General features: G+C 46.4%; 1 protein-coding gene across 1 annotated transcript in view; it reads right to left on the bottom strand.

Moving 5' to 3' along the window:
* SMOX (spermine oxidase) overlaps positions 1-17,678 on the bottom strand; it is a 55,561-nt gene extending 37,883 nt beyond the window's left edge. Inside the window, exon 1 of the mRNA XM_074904282.1 lies at positions 17,540-17,678. The gene's annotated coding sequence lies outside the window, so the exon portion shown is untranslated. The remainder of the gene's footprint in view (positions 1-17,539) is intronic.
* Positions 17,679-26,151: the final 8,473 nt, after the last annotated feature.

Genomic DNA, 26,151 nt, shown 5'->3' with positions numbered 1-26,151 from the left:
CTGCACCGTGCGGTCTGGGCTATGGAGCTTCTGCCCACGCAGCTTGTAAGATCAGAACGCTGTAATGCTGTGGTTCGTGTGCCAGAGGCTACAGTATTACACAGGACACAGTTAAAAGGAGTTTCACAGCAGCAACAAAAAGCACAGCTTTGGCATGTTCCTTGCACAGCTGAGGAGCAAATCCAGTAAATCCTCTGCTCTACAAATCCCATGAAGACAGAGCAAGTACATGTTGTAGCTGGTTTATCAGCACCCTCTTTATTTTGGGAGGTTCCAGAGATGGGTACAAGGGCCCACGTACCTCAAAGGCATCTCACATCATCTACTCCATCACACTGACAGCTTACAATGCCAGAACACTCTTCTACTGCATCAAGAGCAACTAGAGAAAATAGGGACACCAGAGTGGTATTCAACCTGTCGCAGGGAATGGGATATTCCTATCTTAAGCCTGGTGATAGAAATCCTGATCTAGCCACAAATCTTTAACACCTGCAGTAGAAATCACTACACTTCCACACCCTATAGACCACCGGGGACCTTTCAACACCATGAGCTGGCCAGAACCTAAACCAGTACAGCAAGATGCAGTTTGGCTTGCTAGCCTCAGACAACACGGAAGGTTAATTGCTCGGAACAGAGCTGTTGAGCTAACCAGGACAAGAAACAACCAGACCCAAACTGGTCTGCTTTTTCCTGTGTCTCTACAAGCTGGCCAAGCCCTGGTTGACCACATGGTGGGAATCTTCCCCTTATTTCCAGCTCCTCAATCATATTCAGTATAGGGAGATATTTGCCACTGCTAAATTTCTTGTGAAAGCAAAGCTTGGTGTTTCAGGACTGTAAAAGGGAGGAGTAGGACAGTAAACTACAGGGAAAAAAAAGAGGTTACAAACTAAAAACAGTGGCATAATGGATCAGAACAATGCTGCAAACAAGTTTCCCGCAGAACTTGTATTCTGACTGCCAAGAAGAGCTGTACCCTATCCCATCTGCATAACCCTGCGATCTTATCTTCACTACCCGCCTTCTCTCTCCAATTGTTTGGGAAACTTAATTGATAAAAGCAGCCATAATTAAATAGGAAACTTGCCTGTGTTTGCACAACTCAGAACACAATGGGGTCTCAGTCAAATAAACACTGGTGTCCATATTACATTTGGGAATTCTCTGTGGTTTGGGGTTTTAAATTCATTGCAGCAAGCTTGGGAGCAAAGTTTCAACAGGAATCTTTTCTTCTCCTCCCATCCTGGGTAATAGGAGAGTGAGACAGGGACTGAATCTGCATGCAGAGAGGCTCAGTACTGGTTCCAACTCAATGTGTACATGAGGATCATTTCAGGACACACCATATGAGACACGCTAGCCCAAAAGCAATTATTTTTTCTCACCACTTCTCAGAACCCAGACCTAACAAACTGCCCTGAAATAGCAGCACAGCTCTCTAAATAGCATTATTCCTTCTCTTATTTGAAAGCAACACCCACACTGAATCTTTGATTTTAAGTCATCCCCAAGCAGTTACCACATCTTTACCATTCAAGCCACAAGGAAAATCATTAAACGCAACAGAAACACTAGGGGATAAGAACCAAAATTAGAAAATCCAAACACCACACGGATTTACTCCCACAGCAACTAGATTGACTTCAGCCTGGAAGAAACTAGACGTGACTCCAGGAAAAGTATTGAGGGGACTTCTCCTGGGCTCGTGCTTTGCTGGAACATTAAAGGCAAACCACATGCTCCAGCTTTAAGGCAGCAGACACATAATCAGGGCTGGCTTTAGCACGCAGCAATATACACAGCTTTCTCCATCCTGCTGCCTGCACAAAGACGCTCACGTATCAGACGAGGGCCCAAGGCAGAGGGGGTCAGATTGGGAAGCACGTCCTTAGATCTCAGTGAAGTCTGGGTCATAGTTGATAGACAGGCTTTCTGAGATTTTTACGCAGCAGAAGCTTCCCTTGAAGAAGACAGGTGTTGTCCCCATGGTGCCTGAGGTGGGGAGTTTTGCACAGGACAGCAAGAAGTGTTTCAGTACAAAAGCACAGACCTTCTCCTAACTAAACAGTGTCTGCATTCAAGTCATCTAGAGAGATCCAGAGGAAATCAGCGACTGCTACAAAAAAACATCTTGCACAGGAATGTAGCCCTGCTGTAAAGCAACAGAAGCAATTCACCCTGCTGACTGATTTTCCTCCAGAGTGCTAGGTACAGCGAAACAGAGCAGGGAGCAGGAACAGCTCATGAAAGACAATGAAAAAAAGGGTGGGAGAGGAAAGAGATGAAAATACAACAGTAACACTTTTGGCTTTGTTTCCACCTTGTTGCAAACTTCAAAACAAAGCCCGAGGATGAAATTTTGGTTGGAGATTCCGAAAGAAAACCCCCTCCAGTCAACTTCCTGAGGTTACCAAGCACGCTGCAGGCAACTGCAGCCTGGAGTGCCATGGGATGCACACTAATGATTGATTACCACTTCTGCAAGGTGCCTTTCATTCCTCCTGACACATCTGGACTCAAAAAACAATTCTTCTCTGTGACAATCAAGACATTTACTGAAACAAATGGAAGTTTACTTCGTATTGCTCTTCTTCAGGAAACCGTGTCTCAAACATCTTCACAGAATAAAGAGAAAACATTGTGCAGAAAGAGAAAAATTAAATAGCACAGGCGGGGAGAAAAAAAAAAAAAAGATATTTTAGATCTAAGAGATTTTTCACAGAGCAGGAAGACTTGTCATGTGGTAAACAGCAGAAATGGGCAACTGGGACACTTGTGATTTATCTGTTCTTCCACAGCCTTCCCATGTGACTGGGGGTAAAAGAATGACAATCCTATCCATAAGTTGCTAAAAATACAGCACAATTTCAATGTGTTTAGTTGGGAGCTCATTTTATTCAGCACGTCACACTTCATCCTTTCAATACTTCAGCTTCACCATATGTAAAACAGCGTTAGCACCTAGCTGTGCCAAAAAGGCATTTTGATCAGCGCCCTCAAAGAAAAGGAATCAGTGTAAAGTATTAGACACCCCCCAGGACTAAGCTATGCTGAAGTCAGAAGAGATAACAAGCCACTAAATTTCAAATCACCGTTTGCATCCATCCCATAACTCCATGCTGAAATCCATACAGCCTACAGATAGGCTGGCACGTTGGCAAGAAAAATTTGTCATTTCTAAATTTAGCAGACACTTCAATTATTGTGTGATTCTTCAAAAGCAACAGAGATATAAAGCAGAGTTTGTAGGACGACCATTTAAACTTAAATGAGAGCTCTGCTCACTAAGCAAAGTCTTTTCTTAATTCCCTTCCTGTTTGGACAATTTGATCCACTTTTTTTTCCACTGCAACCGCAAGGGTCTGTCCTGCAGTGAATGGATAGGCTTTTTTCTGGGATAACTTCCAGGTTAAAGAGAAAGGATTTACACTTGAATGAAACATAGGCTCTGTATTTGGAAAATTTGTTTTGAAAACTTGGGAAGGAAGCAAAGCCTCCTTCATTTAAAAAGGGACTCAATTAACATTCTCCAACAAGTCTTCCTATCGAAAGAACAGTACTTGCTGGGGGACATGTGATTTGAAACTTGTTCTCCTCGTTCACAATGTTCCTTTCTGAAACACAGGCCAGTGTTTTTGAGCGACACGAGGATCTTTGCACAGCTTTCCAAAGGGCTGCCTGTCACAGGCAAGGCCTTGGCTCCAGACGTAAGATGTTCTATGACTTAGGCAACTTAAAATAGTGCTTAAAGACCCTAATGAAGACCTAGTGTGACACATTCACTCTGCGAGTGCTGTGGATCCTTCTACAAGGATGGTGCATCCATGCTCAGCCACAACCACAGCATGAATCCTCCCCCGAGAGGTAAGAAGCATCACAAATCTCACCGCCTTGTCACACAGAGTTGCACGTCTGGTTGGGGTTTTAAAACATTTTGTAGAGAAGACACTAATGACCAAGCAAGCAGGTGTTCTGCTTTTGATTCCTAAGTTACTGGGTGTGGGTTTGATCTGCAGCAGGCAGCGGCCAGACAGGACCACCATAATGACTATCTTGGTTTTGAAAAACTGTCAGGGAAGTGCTGGGCATGTCTAGATATTACCCACGCAGAAGGAGGAAAACAACCTAGGCCATTATTTTTTTTCCAGCTAAAGGGAAAAAAAGGCTACTGACAACTTAATATCCACTTTTATTTCTGAATTCCCTTATCAGCTGCATATGACAGCACATTCTTCACCCTTTAATAAGCATAGGTCGAAGTCTAGCCCGACTCAAAGTTGATGATGGATTGAGTATGGGAGTTTTCTTCAATGCACAGCAGACTGGGATGGGAGATAAAGGCATTATTAGTGCATGTTGTTACAGAAAGCATGCAACCTTCACCTCATTTAACACTTTGGGGAGACCGTCTATAACAGACCACTCTCATTCATTTCTTCTGGATGCCTCAAAGTGAAATCTGACCCAGGCACGCAGTGACAGGAGGGAACAGTTCCCTGTAGCTACTCGCTGTCAGTGCCTCAGCTACGGGGGTAGGCATCCTGTGTCCTGAAAACAAGGACACAGACTCTCTCCACAGCCTGTCCCAGTAATTTAGGTGTCGAGATGTGAACTACCCTTTGGAAAAAATACAACTTTCCCTGGCTTTTAGTCCAGACACTAAATCAGGTGTGGATAACTATAAAAACTCTTCTGCATTCAAGAGCTATTCTCTAATTCAACCAAAATAAATTGGTGGTTTGGGAGGTTGCATACACTGAAATGGACCAAAACAGTTTCCCCGAAATCTTTTCCCTTCATCGAAAATAAAAGTGATTTAGGGGCTCTGTGATTGAATAAACCTTTCCACGGGAAAGTCAGCGTGCTTTAAATTCACATCCCACCTTGCAGTGGAGTAGTTTCCTCACATGGACAAGTGCCTAACTCTTAACCCTTGCTGGCCACAAAACCACAGATGTCAAGACAGAAAGTGTCAGAGAATCCTTCAAACCTCCCCTATAAACAAACCGCAAGGTACTTGGCACAGCTGGTAGATGAGCTGCTCGGTGATAAACACACTTCACAGAGTTTACATTTGCTTCAGACACTTTAAGATTAAGAGGTCTTTTCTGCCTACCACAGATGTTGGACAGCACGACAAGCTGAAGGCACTTTTTAGATGAGGTAAGCAGGCTATAAATGAAAAGCCCTAGGCACCTCATCTAAGATACAGGGCCAAAAATTAGGCTCAACTTGAGCCCTGTGTCAAAACCTTCCATCGATCCCAAGGGAATTCACAAAACATTCGGACAGAACATGTTTCACATAGTCACTCTTCCATTATCTTGAGCTAAAGATCACCTTGGCAGATGCATCTTTGATACCCCAAAACATCTCTTGCTCATACTTTCTCCTGAGAATGCAATAGGTGGTGACAACTCATGAAATGTTTTCATATCCACAGGTCTTTCAGTAAACAAGCTAGCTGCTGGGAAAATAAACACACCACTTCTACAAGACTGTGTTTTCATTATGCCTCTAAAAGTCAATCCACTCCAGAAGTTTTGAAATGGGTAAATGCAGTAACTGCATCTTCTGAGGAAAGAAAGGGAAGAGTATTTCAATAATCAAATAGCTTCTCTCTATTCTATGTATAGAACTGGTCACACCAACCCCAAATCCAGGTGTCCCACACACGTGCAGGATGCCTCTCTGTTACATCACATTGGATTTAAAAGCAGGGATGAAGTTATCCTCCATGTTTTATTAAAAGACACCTCAAAGAGATTTGACCACTAGAAAAACTGTGCTTTTAAAAGCAGAATTGCCTGGCTAGCACAGGCAAAGTCTGAAAGTGTTGCAACTCTCTGCTCTGGGATTCAAATATTAATGAAAATGCTGCAGATATAAGAGCTTTTGCCTCAGAAAGTTCCTGGAAATGAAGTGATGGGGACACAGGACCGTATTTACACCACAGCACATCTCCTTGTGTCCATTTGTCATCAAGCACATCCTCCCCTCCCTACTTGAAAGCAGATTAACCTTAATATACTTATGTAGTTGTGAAGTGTACTGCCTATTATCCAATTAGACAGGTAACGAGATCTGAGTAACAGCACGTAGGCACAGATAACAGTTGGCTGATATCTGGTACAGATTAGACACGTTCTTTATTTTTCCAGCCCTTGCAGAAAAAGGGTCGGGATTCGTTCAAAGGCTGCTCTGAAGACTGGATTCAGGTAATTGTTTAATTTTGTTTGGGACCCATAAACACAGCACGTTTGTTTCCTCTTGATCTCCTGGAGCTGTGATAGCACAACTGTCCCGTTATGAAACTCCTGATAAATCCGGCATGGCTTGTGCATTTAAACTTTCAGTGTGGACAAGGCGAGATCTCATCCCCTTTAAGGTGCCTTCTAGCTTCAAAAATCTATGGAACAACAGAGCATAAAAAAAAAGTATGCCTGTACAGAAGTGGTAAGGGTGTTCAGAAATGCAATCTTTATTAGCTCTGACACTGTTCCATATGACATTCCCATAAGATCCAGCTAAGAAAACACGAACTAGATGTAATCACCATCAAATGGCTGCCTGACAACATAGTTCTCTGAGCATAATTACCAATGGTTTGCTATCTAATCAGGAGGGCACTGGAAAGCGGGTTCAGCCAGGCATAAAAGCTGTGCAATATTTTCATTACCAATCTGGATGATATACTGGAATGTATGGCCATAAACCCAACAGATGATTCATCTGGGAGGATTTGCACACAGTACGGTGTACAAGTTTAGTTTTCCAAAAGATCTTGACACACCGGTCCAACATCAACAAGAGAAAATACTTAAGAAAGGGAAATCACAGGTACAAATGCAAAAATGAGGAGCAATTTCATATACAGCAAGACTCCAGAAAAAGCTCTGGCATTTCAGAGGGTCAAGATACAATTGCAAGGTTCAACAACGTCCCACAGCTGCATAACGGCAAACCTCAGCCTGCAGTGATGATCCAGGGAAAGCACTTAACTACAACTTGCAAAGTTTCACCCTTAGCTGCTCACTGCTGTGCAGCTAAAATGCTTTTTATAAAAGCAGACCAGGGAGACTCTTATGGAGAACAAAATTAAAAAACACCAGGTATGGGATTAAACTGGATGCATTTAAGCCAGACATGTTCCTAAGAACAGACTAGTCCAGGCAAGCAGGCAGGCCACAGCCTGAAAGAAGCCTCCTTCTTCCTACATTCAGCAGGAAAAATTCAGGGTTTAGCTCTTCGAACTTTAACACTCTGGCTTTTTTTCCTGTTTAAAAACAAGCTAATGGCCATCAACGTGTATGGAAAGAACAAGAGCCCACTGACTTAACACAGAAAGAGAGACCAGAAACTACTTTTTAGAATTCCATATGCTTTCACTTCACACTCCTCTTCTTCCAGCACACTTCCCCCATAGAAAAGCCCCAGGTAGGTCACTCTTAACACAACTTTTTCACTGTTTTGAAGTAATTCCCTAATTAGCAGATCTTTTAAAGAGTGATCACCCTAGAGCCCCTTAACCTACCCCCACAAATGGGCAGATACAGATTGGGTGGGTGGAACACAAGGTGGTTAAAATGTGGTTGGATCACTGCACTTGAAAGGTAACAGCCAACAGACTGAAGTCTTAACTGGCAACCCTTTGTGAACGGTGTTCCTCAACAAACAGCCAGTACTGACACTGTTCAACATCTTAATGAACACCCTGGATGATGGGATGAGAACTCCCTCAGCAAGTTCAGAGACAACACCATGGCAGGGTGAGCAGTTGATATACTGGAGAGCAGGACTGCCCAGAAAGATGGAAAAAAGGGCTGAAGGAAGTTGAGAAATCTCATGAAGTTGAGAAATACAAGAGTCCTGCACCTGAGACAAAAAATACCCACCGTCAGCACAAACTGGGGACTGACTGGCTAGAGAGCAGCTCGTCAGAAAAGCACCTAGAGGTCCTGGTGGGCAGTAAGGTGAACAGGAATCAGCAGCGTGCCCCTGCACCAACCAAAGCCAGCCACATACCAGGCTGTATTGGGAAGGACAATGGCCAAGAGCTTGGGGAAATGTCTCTTCTCTTCTTGGCACCAAGGAAGCCGCTTCTGAAACGCCATCTAATTTAGCTGCACTCCCAGAAAAGACACTGACAAACTCGACCGAGTTCAGCAGAGCACCACTGAACTTGGAGAAAAAAAATGGTGGTTAGTGGGGGATCTAATTTCTATCTTCAGCTACCTAACTCAGGGTGGGGGGTTACAAAGAAGATGGAGCCAGACACTTACTCAATGAGTATGAACAAAAGGACAAGAAACAATGGGCATAACTCGCAGCAAGGGAAATTCTGATCATACAAGAGGAAAAATAGTCCTCACCATAAGAGCACTAAGCATGGCATCAACCCGCCACACTTGACTAGGAAACATCCAAAACTTGATCAGAAAAGTTCACAAGCATACTACCTTTGATTCTGGCCCTGCTTGGAGCAGGTCAGATGAGAGAGCTCCAGATGTCCTGTGCAACCTAAATTACAATTCAGTTCTAAGAAAATATCATGAAAAAACACTGAACAAGGGATTTCGCCCAGTAGCCTACAGCATTCTACACCTGTTCAGTGATAACAAGTACTTTAAACTCAAAAGCTGTCAATAAAGTACCTTCCACTTGACTAAACGTCCCTTTATCAGTAATTAAGGGAGAAAAAGAGGAAGAAAGAAAACACTAGAGCCTTCACTGCTATTTGAAACAGAACGAGAGAAACTGGAGACTCACGTTATACAAGTTATCATACAAAAACTGTAAGAAAACAGTGAGGAATTCAAAGAAGATACATACTGATAGTTCAAACAAACAAAAATCAAGACTGCTCCTCCCTACCTGCTCTTCCCACCGCAATAAACATGAGTCGTTGCCAAAAGGTGTTTCAGACCTGTCCAGACCAGCCTTCATTTTGGTATTAGCTTCTTCAGTTGTCTCAGGACAAAGGCTCTCTGTAAGCAGACATACCTTTCATACATACTTCCTACTCTCCTCCACTGAAAGGTATAAGAGGTGTTATTAGATCTAGAGAAAATGCCTGCAACAATATCAATACACACATACAAGGCTTCTTTTCCTTCGCCCCGCCCTCCAAAAATGAAGTATTCCACAAAACGAACACCTGGATACAGTTCATGTGAAACTGCCACCTTCCTTCCTCTCAGTATCCTGTAAAACAAACCCCCTAAAACCTGACAAAACAGAGACAACTGTGGCGTAGAAGAAGGACAATAAATGCAAACTACAGTGTTTTGTGTAAGGTGGACATCTGTCCACCTAGAAACAGCAAGACCCAGACAGACAAGCAGCCCTCAGATACCTGTCACTGTCACACAACAGCCATTTGGAATAATTTTCCTAAAAGTATAGCAATCAAACAACAACCACCTTCAAGCAAATGCCTAATTGTTCCTTTAATGCTGGCTGGCATGTTCCCCAGTTTACCTTAGTAAGTAATGCTTCTAGTGCTTATCTGCTGCATTTTCTATCAGGTTTTATGGTGGAGTGCTACCTCTCTTCTCAGAATAGACTTCACAGCCACATTTTACCAGCTTTAGAAATGCATGAGTAACTGTATCCTTCACAGTAATGAAGGGATAGTACGTACAAAATCAGATGCACAGGGTGTAACCACTGCGGGGAGGGAGAATAGAAGGTCACTCGTGAACTGCAGCTGGGAGGTCGGATCAGGAAAGCACAATTGCCCGAGTTCCAACTGAGCAAGTCATGGGGCAAGCCTTGGTGAGAGCAGCAGGCAAGGACCCTCACCTTACACCCGAAAGGCACAATTCTGGAACAGTTGGTGAAGATCTGTAGTACACCCATGTGGAAAAGATGACACTTGAGCAAGAAGAGCACGTGCCCTGTTTTTATAGCAGGTAAAAAGTCAAAGCCACAATGAAACCTTCGATGACAAAACACTTTATCTGTGATGCTGTCAGGAGAAAAAAAAAAAAAAAAAAAGAGAGAGAAATGCATCTATCCTAGCCTACGTATGAGAGTCAAAATTGTGTCTGTCAGGTCAGAACAAGTAGTGTCCAGGTGAAGCACTGCAGGCAAGTTCTGGGTCCTGCAGCTCAAGAAAAGCATGGCTCAGGCTCAGACATACCCCAAAGTCTGCCGCAGAGAACTGAACAGCTCGCTCTGTACAGAAACAAAAGGGCAAGAGGTCAGCAATTTTCAACTGCAGCACGAGAAATCGAAGTCGGAAACTAGGAAAATCTTGGTAATGGTAAGAACAATGAAGGACTTTAAAGGATCACCCAGGGAGGGTGGGGAAAGTCCATCACTGGAGGCTTTTAACAACTGTGTTGGACAAACATCTGCTGGGAAAGTTTAGATAGATCTGACCGAGTCTTGGGGCAGGAGGTCAGACTGGACAATTTATTAAGGTCCCTTCCGGCCCTGCTGTTCTTTGCTTATAACAGAAATATGACAACAGAATGTATCAGCAGCAGCCCCAGGGCACACGAGCTTCCCTAATATTTTCATAATATGCCGGAGAAATGCTGTGAGGTTCTCTGTGCAGCAGCTGCCCACTCCCACAAGGCAACTTCTCCTGCCTTTCCTGGAGAAGCAATAGAGAGAACACCATCAGTCTTAAAAGAAGAGGCGTGTGAAGAGGAGCTCCCCAGCACAGCCTTCCCAATGAGACAGCCCCTCTCGCATCCCACAGAATGGGGACAGTTGTTAACAGGTGCCCATCTGCACTTTTTGCCCCCATTTTGCCTCCGCATCTCACCGTGTAGTCAGAGGAGCTCTCCTTTTTTCTGTTTAGACCCTTCTTCTGTTTCTCCCTGGGATATTTTCATGTTTAAGATCTTCAGGGCTGGATCCCTTTCATGTTCTGGGGAAGCCCCGAGCAAAATGTCTGTGCTTCTAACAACAAAAAAGCTTTCAGATCATCTGCTTAACGTTACAGACTCCCATCTCCCCGCCAGCACGGCCTGTCCCTCTGCTCGGCTGGGAGCCTGGCGTGAGAAATCCCACCTGCATAAACACCTTTAGTACTGACCTTCCAGTCATCCCCGAGATCTGCGACCTTCAGTGCTTCCTACCAGCTTGCCCGTAGAGCAAAGCTGACTTTATGTAATGCGTTGGTTCCCCTCCATAACGCTCCTCCGGGCCACTCAGGGAGCCCACCAGAGAGTCCTGGATCCCACCCCGAGGGAATCGGGGGACAAAAAGGGTAATGACCCAGCACTTAACTCTAAAGCCTGTGGTCACATTCAGCCCTTTGTCAAGTTCTCTTCAAAGTCCAAATAGAGGCACCAGATGCTATTGTATAACTGGAGCAATGGTGTGAGCTCCCCATGATTATAAAGGGAACATTTAATTTAGTCTACAGCATTACTGGAAGCACTGTGCTTCCGCAAGCGTTAATTAACAGCACATAGTGTTCCGTGAGATCAGACCATGCAAGCAGCAGAGTGTAAAACTGCAAGCCCCGAAGTACTAACCTTTATCTCAGAGTTAAAGCTTGACCTATCAGCTTCAGCAGCATGGGGGGGTTTCGAGGGTTTTGCTTCCTTCCGTGCCCCCCACAACTCCTCCCGGCTCATTCTTATAAATGCAAAGCCAACCTCCAAGCTCTGTCATGTATATCCACGGAAGCACAGAGTGAGCAAGATGACAGAAGTAGTCTGAGGCAGAAATACTCACTCGTGTGTGTGCGTGTGCATTTGTGAGTACACCCCAGCACATTCGAGAGCACGGGTTTGCAATCCCAGGAAATGTAGATCTAAGTTTGCACTGTCCTTAAGAAGGGCACCCCTGACTATGTAGTGCTGACAGCAGCAGTCATGGGGCAGGCCAGGGATTGGATCCAACTGAAAAATAACCCTATAAAAATAAGTAATAATCTGCCAACAGATTATTATTATTATTATTATATCTGCCACCTGACGAAGATCCCTCACCTACAGTCACGCCAGAACATGCACAAGAACAGGACCACCCCTTTCACTAGAGGTAGTGCCTTAAATTTGTGTAAGTCACCCAAAAGACTATGCCCTGATGGGGGTGGAGAATAGTTATGCAAGAGAGGAAACAAGCAGTTGGAGATAGGACAGCACAGGGAAAATATCTTAATGCAGTTTCACTGCTGAAGCCAGTGTCTTGCAAAACGACGCTCCTTCCAGCTACCCAGACTTTCCGAGAGGGTCAAAGATTTTTAGGAGTTCAACCAAAGGATTACCAGACACACTAATGATGCACGTCTTCCTGGCAGATTCCTCTGGGATCGCAACTGCAACTGATTCCAAAACAGAAAATCCTGTTAGAAGAAGGTTGGAGATCAAAGCAGGAGGTTACACCTACATCCTGGAACACGCATGCCCATGGGACAGAAGAATTTTTAATTCAGTTTCAGACTATATGTCTGTCTGTCCAACAGAAACATTAGGTTAACACACTTATCACACCTGTACAATCTCCAAAAACACTCCCCACCTGCCCTATAAAACGAATTAAAAACAGAACTCTTATAAAGAAAAAGAAACTGCTCCCTTCTTATGCAAATCCCAGCTTAGGGATAGGCTGGGACTACCTGCTTATCTTAGCGCAAGGTATTTTCTGGCACTAGTTACAGGGTAGCTTGAGTAGGTACTTCACAACAGAAATGATCCAAATCAAAGCGCTTTTTTCTTTTTCCTTCTCAAAGTGTGCAAACATCATCATATCCTGTCTAATATTTCAGTCTTTCCAAACATGCCAGCAACCTACACTGTTAAATGCCACTCAACTAAATCTAGAGGACACACTTAAGGAAAATCTGGCATTATGCAGAATAATGAAGGATGAAGAAATGAATAATATACATTCTTCTGAAATTACCTACCTCCATTTAGTTCTCTACTTCATCGGCCAGTAATACAAATACTTCCTTATTTCTTAAAAGGTAGAACTTTGAACTCAGTAGGTACACAAAAAAACCCAGTGGAGTTTAATGAAATTTTCAAGCCATTATAAAGACTCTGCAGCCCTTTAAAGATCTACTGGATAAAAGAAATGCAAGTGACCAAAACTGAAGATTCCCCACAAGCTGAAATCATCTTTATTTACATCAGTTCAGCTCTCTGGGCTCCCCACAGCTGAGAATCTGCCTCGCTTACTGAGACCTCCATCCCGTCACTGATCTGCTCCGTGGCCTCCAGCTCTCTCCCTCTGGCCTCCTACTCTCAGAAGAGAGATAAACGTGGTCTGAGAGGGTGATGTGGAAAATGGCTCCAAAGAAACACGCGACAACCAAAGCCCTGTGTAAATCACTGCTCCGGGGCTGCAAAAATCTGTTTCCCTCAGACCCAGCAAGCTTCTAGTCACCATCATTTTGAGTTATCTGAGATCACTAACAATAGCCGTCTTGTTTTGCTGAGACTCAGAGGATGGCCTGGTAGTAGAGAACTACCCTGCAGTAGCTCAGAGATCAAACTCCAGTGTGAAGAGCAGGGAGAGGCTTTTTGACCCTCTTGCATTACATTCCTGCTGATGAGCTTATCTCGCTACCTTCAGAGCAATCCAGGCCTTCCTCAGTGCCAAAACCCTCCCTGATGCATCCATCCATCCAACCTCACGTCCCTGGCCCCACGATGTCACAAAACGAAAACTCCAGGAGCCACAAAAGACACAAACACCAAAATTGCACTTAAAACGGAGTGCATGATGAAAAATTCACCAATGCAACGCCACTTTTTAAAAATCTACTGCATTTAAAGATCCCCAGAGGAAAAAATTACCAATATCTACGCAGTGCACCTCCCAAAGCAAAGGTCTGTGTCATGCTGCTGGCAGGTTCAGCCTGAAAACAGGTTTTTAGAAAATTCTCATGCTGCGTTATCCATATCCAGGGTGGGCAGCATAGGGCTCCTGGCCCCTACCCCAGGGTCCCCCAAGGGTGCTGGCTCTGGTACTCAAAGCCTTTTCTTCCCATACAATGAATAAAGAACACACTGTATATTTTGGTGATGTAATGGGCACTCTCTGGTCAGGTGAAGGTAAAGGACAGTGCTATGGGCTCCACAAAGAGCACACACCCTGCACAGCCGAAGAGCAACACCGCTGCAACACCAACTGGTGACATCCTACTTACAGAACAAGACAGTTGCATGTGTCAGGTTTAACCTCTCTTGAGGTCTTATTACAGGTTGCAGTGGACTCTCAGAAGGTACAAGGAGGAGCTGATCCCCACAGGCTCCTCAAGATAGGTACACAGCTGTACACAGACACAAACACAGGACCTCAAACTCAGGTTTTCAAAGAGCCACCCTCCAGAGCAGAGCCACACACCACGCGAAACAGCTGCACCACATCAACATGCTCTTCAGGTGCCACAACACACGTGGTGCTAAATGGAGTCACCACCAAGTTTTATTTTCCAAGTAGTTCAGATTCCCCACCCATGGCATTTCTGGAATCTTTTCTTAAAATAAAAAAGAAACCACAGAAGTGTTAGATTAAAAAAAAAAAAAAAAGCTGATTTGTAACCAATTTCCATGGTGACTATTACAAACTGAAGTAATATTACTGTGCTTACACCCACGTGCCCTCTACGCAGAGCATGGAATACCTGTACACATCAAACCAAACACATCAACAAGAGCTGAGGTGGCTCAAAAGTTTCACGTTTCCTCCACAGGAGCACAATATGGGTGATAACATGGTCTGGGAACACCACAAGGTTTTGTGATGTCATTTGTTAAACTATTCACTTCTTAGGAGTCCATTACACAAGGAATCAGTGGCATTCAGTTTTTTACAGTTATGTTTCTATCCCTCGTCACAGACCTGCTAGCACATCTGGTGTGCAAGAGGATTTGAACCCCAGCTCCCATCAGCCAGGAGAAAGCACCTCGCTCGCCAGCCATGGGGGGGGTACTATCCCCTTCCCATATCACTGCGGTGCTACAGATTAATTTTTGCACCCAAGCAGACCAGGATAGATCCTTAAGCCAGATAGTTTAGATGCTCTTGAGAAGGCGGAATTCAAACCCATTCTTCACCCTCTTCATTTACAAGGGGTGATCTTTACACCCCTTAAATTTTTTATTTACTACTCTGACACAGTATTTTCGCTCACCAACAGAGCTAAAGATATCAGTTATTTAATTTCCATAGATTTGACTTCCTTACATGCAGCAATACCCCTCCAAGCTTCTGAGGCAGAGATGGGCAGGGTTCCACTACCTCATGCAGATGGAGGATTGTGAAAAACCCAAATCATACTCCTTGGCTAAGGTGGAGACTGGTAGAAGAGCACCAGCACACCTTTTAGATCAAAGGGTGCTGTAGGGAGCCCATAAGCCATAGGTGACCTTCTGCTTGTGAGGAATGTCATCAGTTGCACAAAATTTTCTGAACTCTACCTCAACCTCTCCATTTCTACCAAGTTAGCTGAGATTCCCCCACCCCAGGAAAATACTTGTGTTTCAGAGACACCACAGCTAACTTGTGACAGCATTCGGGCACACTTTGGTGGAAGAGACACAACAGAAACCCCTTCAAGGGAAAAGCTACACAGAAGCGCTTTCAGCAATGGCAGTGACAAGGATGGGTGCTCCCAGGACACGTGTGGGGTGTTCGTGGTGTTCCACAAAGCGGTACAGCTCAAGAGCAGCTGCTCCACGGAGCCAAAGGATTGAGAAGGGTAAACGACCACAGCACCCAACATCAGCTGGAACTTTTAGGACTTAACCCAGACCTCTGCGCCTATTTCCACATATAGTTTCACCAAAATACCACCTAGATGCTCTTCTAAAGAGAAAGATGCCCGGGTAAACATTTGAGCAGCTATGCAATGCTTTGGATCCAGGCACTGAGTCAGAACGAAGACCATCGGGTTTTTTGCCAGCTCAGTAGTCATCCAAATATGTTTCCCAGTCCAGCTACCCACTCCACAATGGGGAGGGAGGGATACAAGGGAAAGGCAGTACTGTCTTTTTTTAGAGGCAAAGTCAGCTGAAACGATAGACCTTGCTACTCGCTGAAAAACACCGTACATCTGTTCCACAGCAGTGCTGTAAAAGATTAGTAAGCGCTGGGCTAACAATCTGGAAAGGGAAAAGGACCTAGGAGAGCAAAACCTTATCACCAAGTCAATAAAACATTTGTAAAAGACTGAAAACACAGAGCATTCTTGCACAATGCACAGAAGTGCTCGTAGGCTGATTTCTTGTCCTCCACTAAACCTGTCTGGTAACTCCGGGAACAGGACTGCGTCGTACAGGCTAAGGGAAAAGTGGATCAACAGGGTGAGTTAAGGACAGAGCTCTGGACTCGACTCTTATTTGTACAGGATCACAGAGTGGACACGCATTAGCTGTTACATATGGTTTCACTTTTACATAAAGCTTATGTTTACATCGAATATATCAGGGCAACTACAGCTGGCCCCAGTGCTGGATTTGAGACGGCGTGCCTCCACACCACGCAAAGGGGCGAGCAGAGAGCAAGGATCCAGCGGAGCAGCTGTATTTCTGGGGCTGAGGATGTAAACTGCTAAAAAGCTTTGTTTTGAGGTCAGATTCAGTAACTGATAATTGGCTTTGTGCATTTAGCTACCGCACAAAATCCGGGACTAATCCCTCATCCACGGCGGCGATTTAAAAGACGGGGCAATTCTGCAGAAGTCAATGGATTTGACTGAAAACACGAGATCGGTATGAACTGCCAAGCCCCCAGTTATCGTAACAGCTTTGGATAAACAAGAAACACCAAAACGCAAATGAACTGCAAGTCTCCACAGCTCGTAATTTACATCCCGCCTCGCACATCAGACTAGAGTGACTTTCCTACTTAACCTTTATTCTTCATGGCATCGCCTGAAACGCTGAGGCGGGGGAAGCGGAGGCGCGCGCGGACGCACATCGCGTGCGGGCGATACGCTGACATAAACACAGAGAGGAAAAAAAAAAAAAAAAAAAAACAACACCGAAAACAAACAAAAAACCCACCCAGAAACACCCCAAAACCCCACCACAACCGCACACATCAGCAGGTGCTCTGCTCCCGACCGAGCCCCGCGCACCCACAGCGCTGGTCCCTTGCCCCTACCCGCTCCCCAAAAGCGCAGGTAGGGATGAAGCCACCGCCCGCCCGCTCGCCACCTGGGCTCGGCGTGGCACCCAGCGGGGCTGAGGAACGCGGGTCTGCGCGGTTTATGAGGCCATTTCGCCAAGTTGGCCGGGTGGGCTGGGGCGCCGGGGCAGGCCCCTCAGGCGAACACACCCCCCCTGCTCTGCCCCATGGCGGCCACCGTCTCCCCCCTGCCGTCTGGAAAGCCTCCTCGGCGTGAGGAGGAGAGCGGCGGGCTGAGGCGGGCGCTGGCGCTGCCCGCCAAACCCCCTCGACAGCCGCAGGTGGCCGAGGGCCGGGGCGCGGCAGGTGCCTGCCGAGGGGAGGACGCGGGGGCCGGCGGAGCCCGCCATGCCCTCTGAGGGGGGACAGGGGACACCCCCGGGCAGGCGGGGAGGCGGCCGCTGCCTCCCCCTACCCCACCTCGTACCTCTCTCTGCGGTGGCCGGAGGGGACGGGGTCTCGCCGCCCGCCCGGCTCGCCTCAGCGCCTCGCTCCCCTCCCCGCGGCTGAGCGGCTCCCGGCGCGGCTGCGGCGGCTGCTGGCACTGCGAGGCGAGAACCAGCGCCGGCCTGTTTTCCAGCCGCCTCCCCTTCGGCCCGCCCCGGCTCCGCCTCAAGGATCCCCCCGCCTCCTCCTCCTCCTCCTCCTCCTCCTCCTCTCCGCCCGTTTTTCCCCCCCTCCGCCAAGCACCGGCCCGGCGCGGCCTGCGGGGCCTTTGGGCCGGCGGGTGCCTTCCCTCAGCCAGCCGGCAGCCTGCCCGCCTCCAGCAAAACCCACCGAAAACGGCAGCACCCGGGGTTAATCAGTCCTCGGCTCTTCCCTCGGGTAGGGGACGGCACAGGGGATCCCAGCATTAGCCCGCGGTGCCCCTCAGACACACCACCCTGGCTGCGTGGGGGATAAACACTCTTAAATACCTCAGGGCACAGAGCCTCGGCCATGCCCGACGGTAGAGGAAAGCAAAAAATATCTCATTACGCTGTAACAAGCTGGGAGATGGCGTTCAGAGCCCTAAAGCAGAGGGCACAGGGCTCTCCTGCTTCTGAATTTGATGCCTTTCGTGCATCTGCCGGGTAAAAGTCTTGTCTCCAAGCAGCGGCCCTGTAAACAGCACATTTTATTAAATCATAGTCTCTTCCCCAAAAAAATAGGTTGCAACCAGGAATGAGGAGTGTGTAACTCATAGGATGAGGATCCACCAGTAGACCTGAAACAGTCAGGCATCCCCCAGCCGCCACGGTAAACGCTGGCTGAAGTTGATTTTGCAGGTCTGGAGAAAAGACGGCTCCTTGGATGAAAATAGTCGAGTCTGCAAATTGCCTTCAAGCACCTTAAGGTTTTATAAAACACGCTCAGCTGCCTGACGGAGGCTCGCACCTGCATGGCTGGGGTAAGGTTGCTTAGCCAGCCGAAACATCTGGAGAAAACAGCAAGAGCAATGTGGGGTCTGGGCTTCCCAGCTTCAACCAGATATTAAATAATAACTGTGCAAACTTTTCCGTTTCATAGATACAGTGTTGGTGAGCTGCTTTCTTCCAGACCTTGCGTTCCTCTGACCGCCCTCTACTGCTGCTGCCACCGCTGGAATCGACACCTGTGAAGCACCTCGCAGTGCCAAGGTGCTGAAGCCATGATAAGTGTTTGACAATCAGTGTAGGACAATGGGCATCTCATGGCCACACGCTGTGTTTGAAATGTAGTTTCTGAGCCTGCAAGGATGGCTGTGCCTGTCCAGGACACTGCAGGAGCCAGCCAGCGCTGCGGGGCCGGGCTGGGCATGGTGGGATGCTAACGGAGAAGAGGTAGCAGCTCTGTCCTCTCACACATGTCCCACAGCCTCAGCACAGGGTCTCCACCGAGCCTACAGATGGAAGCAGAGCTTTGCAAATTCAAGGACTTCAGGGAAATGAGCCGTATCCCTGTTTTAACCAGCTATATCTGGAATGAGGAGTTGGCAACGAGATTGGTTATGTTGGCTGGAAAGAGCAGCCTTTCCCACCAGACCGGACAGTCTGAGATGATGAGGAAATAGGGTCAGGTAGCTCCAAGTCAGACCATCAAACTATCTGGAGGGGATGGAGAGGAAGCCAGGATTTTCTGCCCATAGTCCTCAGCATCTTGCAGAGCAATACCTGCCCCCAGGGCTGCCTCTGTTTGTAGCCAAAGAAGAGCCACAGTGAAGAGCAGACTGGTGCTCCCTGTTCCCACAGAGAGGCTGACCCGTGAGAGATGCTAGTCATCCAGCAGCTGGGAAAGCTGGTGAGCCAATTCCTACTGAATGGCACTTCTATTTCCTCCATAGCAAATAAACAACCGTCCTCCAGGACTGCACTAGCTCTCAGCTCGCTTGGCTGCAATTTGAAGGATTTGAACTACATCTAGAAAGCTCTGAGTAGCTGGGGTCCCCTGGGCTCTACCCTCTTTCTCCAGTTTAAATTTGGCAACAGAGCCCAGCCAGCTCAGAAGCACTAGGCGTGCTTGCAAGACGTTTTGAGGGTACATAGAAATGCAATCGCCTATGGGAACATAAAGATGCATTGCAAGCACATGTTTAATACAGTGTTTGATGCATTAAGAATAAGGAATTGACAGATACAGCTGATGTTGGTGCAATACTCTGACAGTAGTTGCAACGAAATTTGCTGAAATCCTAAAATAAGCACTTTTTGTGCCTCTGACATTTGTTTTCTTAGCTTGTGGTCTGTGAACAGCTGGCTTTCAAGGTAAATAGAGGATCTTTCCTAGGAAGAGCCCATGAACCACAGGTTTGTGAATGAAATACAAAATGAATGATGAAAGTCCAGAGAGTGTAACCCACAAGCTAGGAAGAAAGACTTGCTTGTGCAACACACCTGAGAAGACTGCCAAGAGCTGCAAGCCAGAGACATGATCGGTATGAAGAAAGAAAAGTGTATTATTGGCCTGGAAGGTCTCTTTCTGGGAGGGTTGTTGGGGGTTTTTGTACTACAGCAAGATCTCCCCAGATAGACCGAAATAGCTCAGGTCTCACATCCTTCCACACACAAATTCAGATGGGGAAGGGAGTCTAGCAGACTAATCTAGAGAGCCCATGGTGTACACAAGGGGAGTGGAAGGGTACCTAGGCACTATATTAAGGGGTACTTCTGGGTTTGGGAGTGTTTGAAGTCTTGTCAAGGGGATCTATCAGATGGATTGATCCTTGCCTTTTTCTGCCAAGCAAAATAATGATTTAAAGCCATTAAGCAATTGTGCTCTAGATTCCTATTGACCAACATAATGCTCCTTAAGCAATTGTGCTCTAGATTCCTATTGACCAACATAATGCTCCGTTCCTAGAACTGTCAGGTGAGATGAGGATCAAGCCTGGCATGAAGCTTTTTTTTAGGAAAATAAAGATCCAGCTGCCTGGAAAAGAGAGCAGGAGTTGAAATGAAAAATAGGCAGCATTCGGTACCCCTCCATGCTCCAGAACACCACATTCCTGACATTCAGTGTAAAAAGGCTTTGCCTCTTGCCGTTCTCACACAGCGATTTTCATCCTCAGATTTAAAAATGTGGATAAAAGTGCTGTTATCCACTTAAAATCAGCAATCTTTCAATGCAAAGCCACCTGACACAAGCCATGGGGTGTGCTATGCTTTGCAGATTGCCCACTAAGACTCAGAGTTGGCATTAAGAGCATGCCCGCTGTCAAAAGGCCTCCTTGCATGTCAGAAGTTTGGCACGTGCACAAATCTGTGGGGGACCCCTCCCACACTGATGCCTAGCAGGACCCTAGTCAAGTTAAAATACAACTCAAAAGCAAATACAAAATATGTAGCTTAGAATAGGGGGGTTTGGATTTTCTAACCCAGGAATCATTGTCATTAGGACACCCGGGTGATGATTTTGGCTCCTGCTCTGGGCTGGGCGATGCGTTATGTGTTCCCCCAAGCAGTACACTAAGAGTTTGGAAATACCTGTGTTTTATTACATTACACAGCTCCAAACAGCCCTGCTGACTTTTCCATCCTCTACGCTGTTTACTAGGGAGAAACTGATCCATTTTACCTGCAAAGTAGACAAAGCAAACTTACCATGAGGGCTCAGATATAATGCTTTATTATCTTTCCATCCATACGTAATATGGAATTTCCATGATTCATTCACCCACTTGACGAACACTCAAATAGTCAAACAAAAACATACATTCCCAGGAGAAAAAGCAAAACCACATCCGGTGCAGGAGAGAGAAACATTCTGACATAAATACAAAATCCCACTGGAAGTTTTATCTGAAGCAAGACCACTGATCATAAACACAACAGGGAAAGGCAAAGATCAAACAGTATTGCTTCTTGTGAATGTTTTTCCCCTTTTCCTCACAATCCCCTGACAATAAGTCAATAAAAGGTTTTCCCGAGACTACAAAGGGAATCTGAAAACCCAGCAGCCTCACTTTGAAAGAATATTCAGGCTACAGGCAGTTTCAAAAGTCACTTCAGAGAGTCAGCCCTTTGCTAAAAAGCCTTGTGTCCTTCCAGTCATTCCAGCATAACTGCCATAATTCATAAGAATGAGTAATAATGACCTTTTCTATTCAGTCATCATTTGACAAGCTGTCTAAGCGACAGGGAGAACTATCATAAATATTTCCCTGTGATGATAAACAATCTAGACAGGGAACAACCATCCATCTCGCCTTTATGGTTAGAGAAAAAATTTCTCCTTATTCCCTTCTAGGAAGGTGATTTACAGAATGATCCAGCTCAAATAATAATTTCTTCTAATATCCTGTGAGCTACAGGCTTTAACACTTTCCTGCATGGATTCATGGAAGGATATAGCTGTTGAGAAAAGTATCCAATCTCAACAACAACAAAAAAATATCTACCTGTGGAAGATCTATTGCAATCCTTGATAAATTGTTGTTGTGAGCATGCACCCTAAATGCTTGAAACGTGTCATGATTTCTAGCTTGTATCTGTCAAGCTTCAAATTCCAAATACTTGTTCTTACCACAACCTTCTCTGCTAAATTTAAAAATCCTTCATGATTCCCTTTCTGCAAGTTCCCGTAGCTGAAGTACCCCTTTGGTTTCATTTTGATGAGAAAAATTGGAAGTATTTTCCCTGGGACACAGGCAGAAAGCAGGCTAAAAGGTGGCACTGTCCCATACACACACCCATCTGCGGGCAGGCCAGGGGTTGTGCTGTCCCGCGGCTGGGATATCTCTTGGTGCCTTGTTGTACACAGTCTCTGGCTCATTGAGGAAGAAGGTTGGACAACTGTGATGCCTTACGTGGGCTGCACGAGTGCGGCAAGATTCTGGAATATACAGGGGCAAAAACCTGAGTCAGTACAGCCCAAGCCATTGTCTGTCTGTCCTGGAAAAAGAAAGTGCATGGGAGATAAATCCTTCCTAGAGCTTCAGTCCCCACCATCATCAGGTGAGCAAGACCATTGAAGCGTAGATCCTGGTTTTGGCATGTCATGCTTTTATTACACACTCTTTTTCACAGAATCATCTACGTTGGAAAAGACCTTGAAGATCATCCAGTCCAACCACTGACAGTTCCCAACTACACCAGATCCCTCAGCACTATGTTGACTCTACACTCAAACCCCTCCAGGGATGGGGACTCCACCACCTCCCTGGGCAGCTGTTTTGCCAATTACCAGGCCTAGCATAAAGGACACAGCCAGCATAAAGACATAAAGATGAACCAATAACCAGATTGTATTTGACACAACAGGGTCAGGACATGGGTGAGCGCTGGGGGTACAAACAAGTCAGTCAGGTTATACATAATCAACATCAATCCCAATGATCCCAACAACGACACCACACAACCAACAATGGGTGGGATAAACAGTGAAATGCAGTCTCCCATAGAAGGGACGGGAGACAACCAGGTCAACCAGCCAAACACATCAGACCAAGGAAGCCCCATCATGAATCCCCACAGAGCCCACGTTTACAAAAGCCAGACCTGAGTGGAGCCCAGTCCCAGGGAGGCAGGAGGTCCTTCCCCAACAGGGAACTCTGCACAGGGCACCCACCTCACACACAGACACTCCTCTCTCCCTGCAAGGGGTCCCAGCTTTGATCCCTCAGGGGGACACCTGACCTTGGGTTACTCAGTGCAGACCCCTGGGGCTCCTTTACCCAATGGCTCTGTCTGCAAGGCCCCGCACCCTGGAGGGAAGCCTGAAGGGAAACTCACCCCCCTTTGGGAAGGGCTGTGGGAATCACCCAGATGTCAGCCTTAACTGGGGGCTTGGGGTTCAAACCCCAGCGTTTCAGCAGCCCATTGCAACACCCAACAACCCGTTCCATAAAGAAATGCTTCCTAATATCTAGTCTAAACCTTCTCTGGTGCAACTTGAGGCCATTCCCTCTTGTCCTATCGCTTACTACTTGGCTCCAGAGACTCATGCCCCCTCTCTGCCCCCTCCTGGCAGGGAGTTGCAGAGGGCCAGGAGCTCTCCCCTCAGCCTCCTCTTCTCCAGACTGAACCCCCCCAGTTCCCTCAGCCGTTGCTCATACGACATGTGTTTCCTTGCACCTCACCACATCTCTCAAAAATCCTGGAGAAAGTCATTTTCAGGAGACAACAGGAAAGACAGCAGTACCCCGACCACACCACAAAGCAGATGCCTTGGGGAAAAAAAAGGCAAAAAAAAATAAAGAGTCAGGAAAATGGGGCTGGCAAAGAACAGCAGAATAACTGTCCCAGGTGAGAGCAAAGGTCTGTGTAGGCCAGTATTCTGCTTCCACACATGGAAGAACAAGACTCACCCCTCTCAGCTCAGAAAATAACTGGGATAGACAGTATCCCAGACGGATGATAACTTCATGAGATAGACATGGTTTCTCTGTATTTAATAACACTCTTTGAATTTTGTTTTCATGAGCTTGCCTGCTCTCCCCATGTAAATACAGATGACCCCAGCACCCTGCAGCAAGGACTTCCACCAAGGAACCGTGCCAACGATGCATCCTTTCATTTGCTTGGAGCTCTTCATTTGACACCCCCATGTGTTTATATTGGAAGAAGCAGTGAAGGGCTGACTTCTCTGCAAGTCTCTCACTATTTTGTACACCTTTGGCACATCCTTTGTAAGTTATCCCCAGGAGAGACAGACCTAGCTCACCTAATGTGCCTTCTTTTGAAAGCAGTTATGGACCTTTACTCCACTTTGTGGCCAGTTCAGCATAGGTTGCATGGAACCGCAATCACTTAAACTGTTCTGAACACAGAGAACCCAGGAAATGAAACTCCGGCAGGTACAAAGGAACAGGGTTGAATGTTAAAATCTGGGAGGAGGCTTTGGTAATGACAGCAGCGCAGCTTCTGCCTTATCTCACAGCAGGTAGCAGAGGAAAGTGCAGGCAATGGCAACTGCAGTGAGAACGGTGGAAAAATGCAAACCAGTCCTACGAGTCTCATTTTCGATCTGTAGCCTTGGACAGGTGACAGCAGCACTTCCAGCCCGTATATCTCTTTTCCAGCCGGGTTCTCACTGGTTCAGATGTTTCCCCTTAAAGTCCAGTGAACGATCCGGAGCGTCCTCCTGCCCCCACCACCGTTTCCATCCCGGTCTCAGCAGCCTCTGCCTCCCCTCCTCTGCCTTTGCTCCGGGCACTGTGATGCCCACAGATGTCTGTTGGCAGGCTGCAGCCCTTCTCGCTGACCAGAACAGCCCTGTTGTTTCGCTGTGCCCCGCTGTCTGTCCGTGCCTGTCTCTCAGCTCCTGACGATGCCAGTTTTGCAAGTCACCCGGTACAGAGGCTGCCTTTGTGTTGTGCACGTGTACACTGCCAAGTGCTGTGAGCCATCCTGGTACTGCCTTCCCTAAAAATAGCTTGCCCCACAGATAACCTGCAGTCTTTAAAAGTCACAGGTCTTCAAGATAAGCCCTCATGTAACCTGCATAAAATGAGAAGCAAAGGCACTCCTGGGATGAAGAGAAAAAGCTCTGAAGAAATAGGCTCAGAAGTATAATAGAAAATACAGCCTCAGTACACCCACAAGCAGCAGAGGAAACTAGTGCCAAGGGGCCCAGGGAGCAAGTATTGTGTATAACCTGCACACAGACATACTATAACAACTGCTGAGCCACAGGGCCTTTTCTACAGCCTCCAAGTTCTGTGCATGAAGATACAGCACTGCTAGCAAAAGTAAGCCAAAAGAACAACGCTCCATCTAAATAATCTGGAAAAGCACTCAAATTGAACTCCTCCTTTACGTAAGGGTACAAATTTTGGAGACAAACTATATCCAGATAGCATTTTACCCTGCCACAACTTGAAACATATCCATTTACTCTTTCACATTTTATTTTAATAACAGGGGAGTCAAGCAAGCTTGATTGACGGGCTGGTTCCCAGGGAAACGTGAGCAACTTATTTATCCTAATAGCAAGAAACATGAGCAACTTATTTATCCTAAATAGCAAGCAGAAATGTTTCCTGTGTTAAACCATGCAGCCTGCTGTGACATTCAGTTCTCTAGGATATAATCCCAAAAGGACAGAATGTGTTTCCCTGGCTCTGAGGTGGGGAAGGAGAAAGGTAGCAGCACACTACAGCTGGTGGCAGACACTAGCAGGGATCTGGCACCCAAATCACTTCTGTGGAAACAGGTTCTTTGCCCTAATCCCCAAAGGAAGGGCAAAACAAGACTTTAACAAAACCTGGTAAATTACCCAGTGTTGCTGGAAGAGAAACAGAAGAAGGGAATTGGTAATAGCAAGCCATCAAAATGCTAGGCTGGCTGCCTGTTGTTGTTGAGACACATTAAGAGTGTAAAAATAGCCACAGTGCTTTGGCCCAGGGTCTGTCCAGCCTGGGAAGCTGCTTTGGCAGGTACAGATAAAGGTGGGAAGGGACTTGGAAAAGAAGATAGAAGCTGAGCATCCTAAAATGCTCTCTGGTAGCATTCAGGGAATCTCAAAACCTGAGATTACCTACACAGAGACCTGTGGAGAACATGTTCCTGCCGCATGTGGCCAAGGATGCTGTTCCCAACCCTGATCACGTGCCACGAGGTGCGGTGGATTTGGTGGCTAAGC

The sequence above is a fragment of the Athene noctua genome, chromosome 4, assembly GCF_965140245.1.
Source record: "Athene noctua chromosome 4, bAthNoc1.hap1.1, whole genome shotgun sequence".
Lineage (NCBI taxonomy): Eukaryota > Metazoa > Chordata > Aves > Strigiformes > Strigidae > Athene > Athene noctua.
Note: the sequence above shows the minus strand (reverse complement) of the source record. Positions and strands in the feature narration are given on the sequence as shown.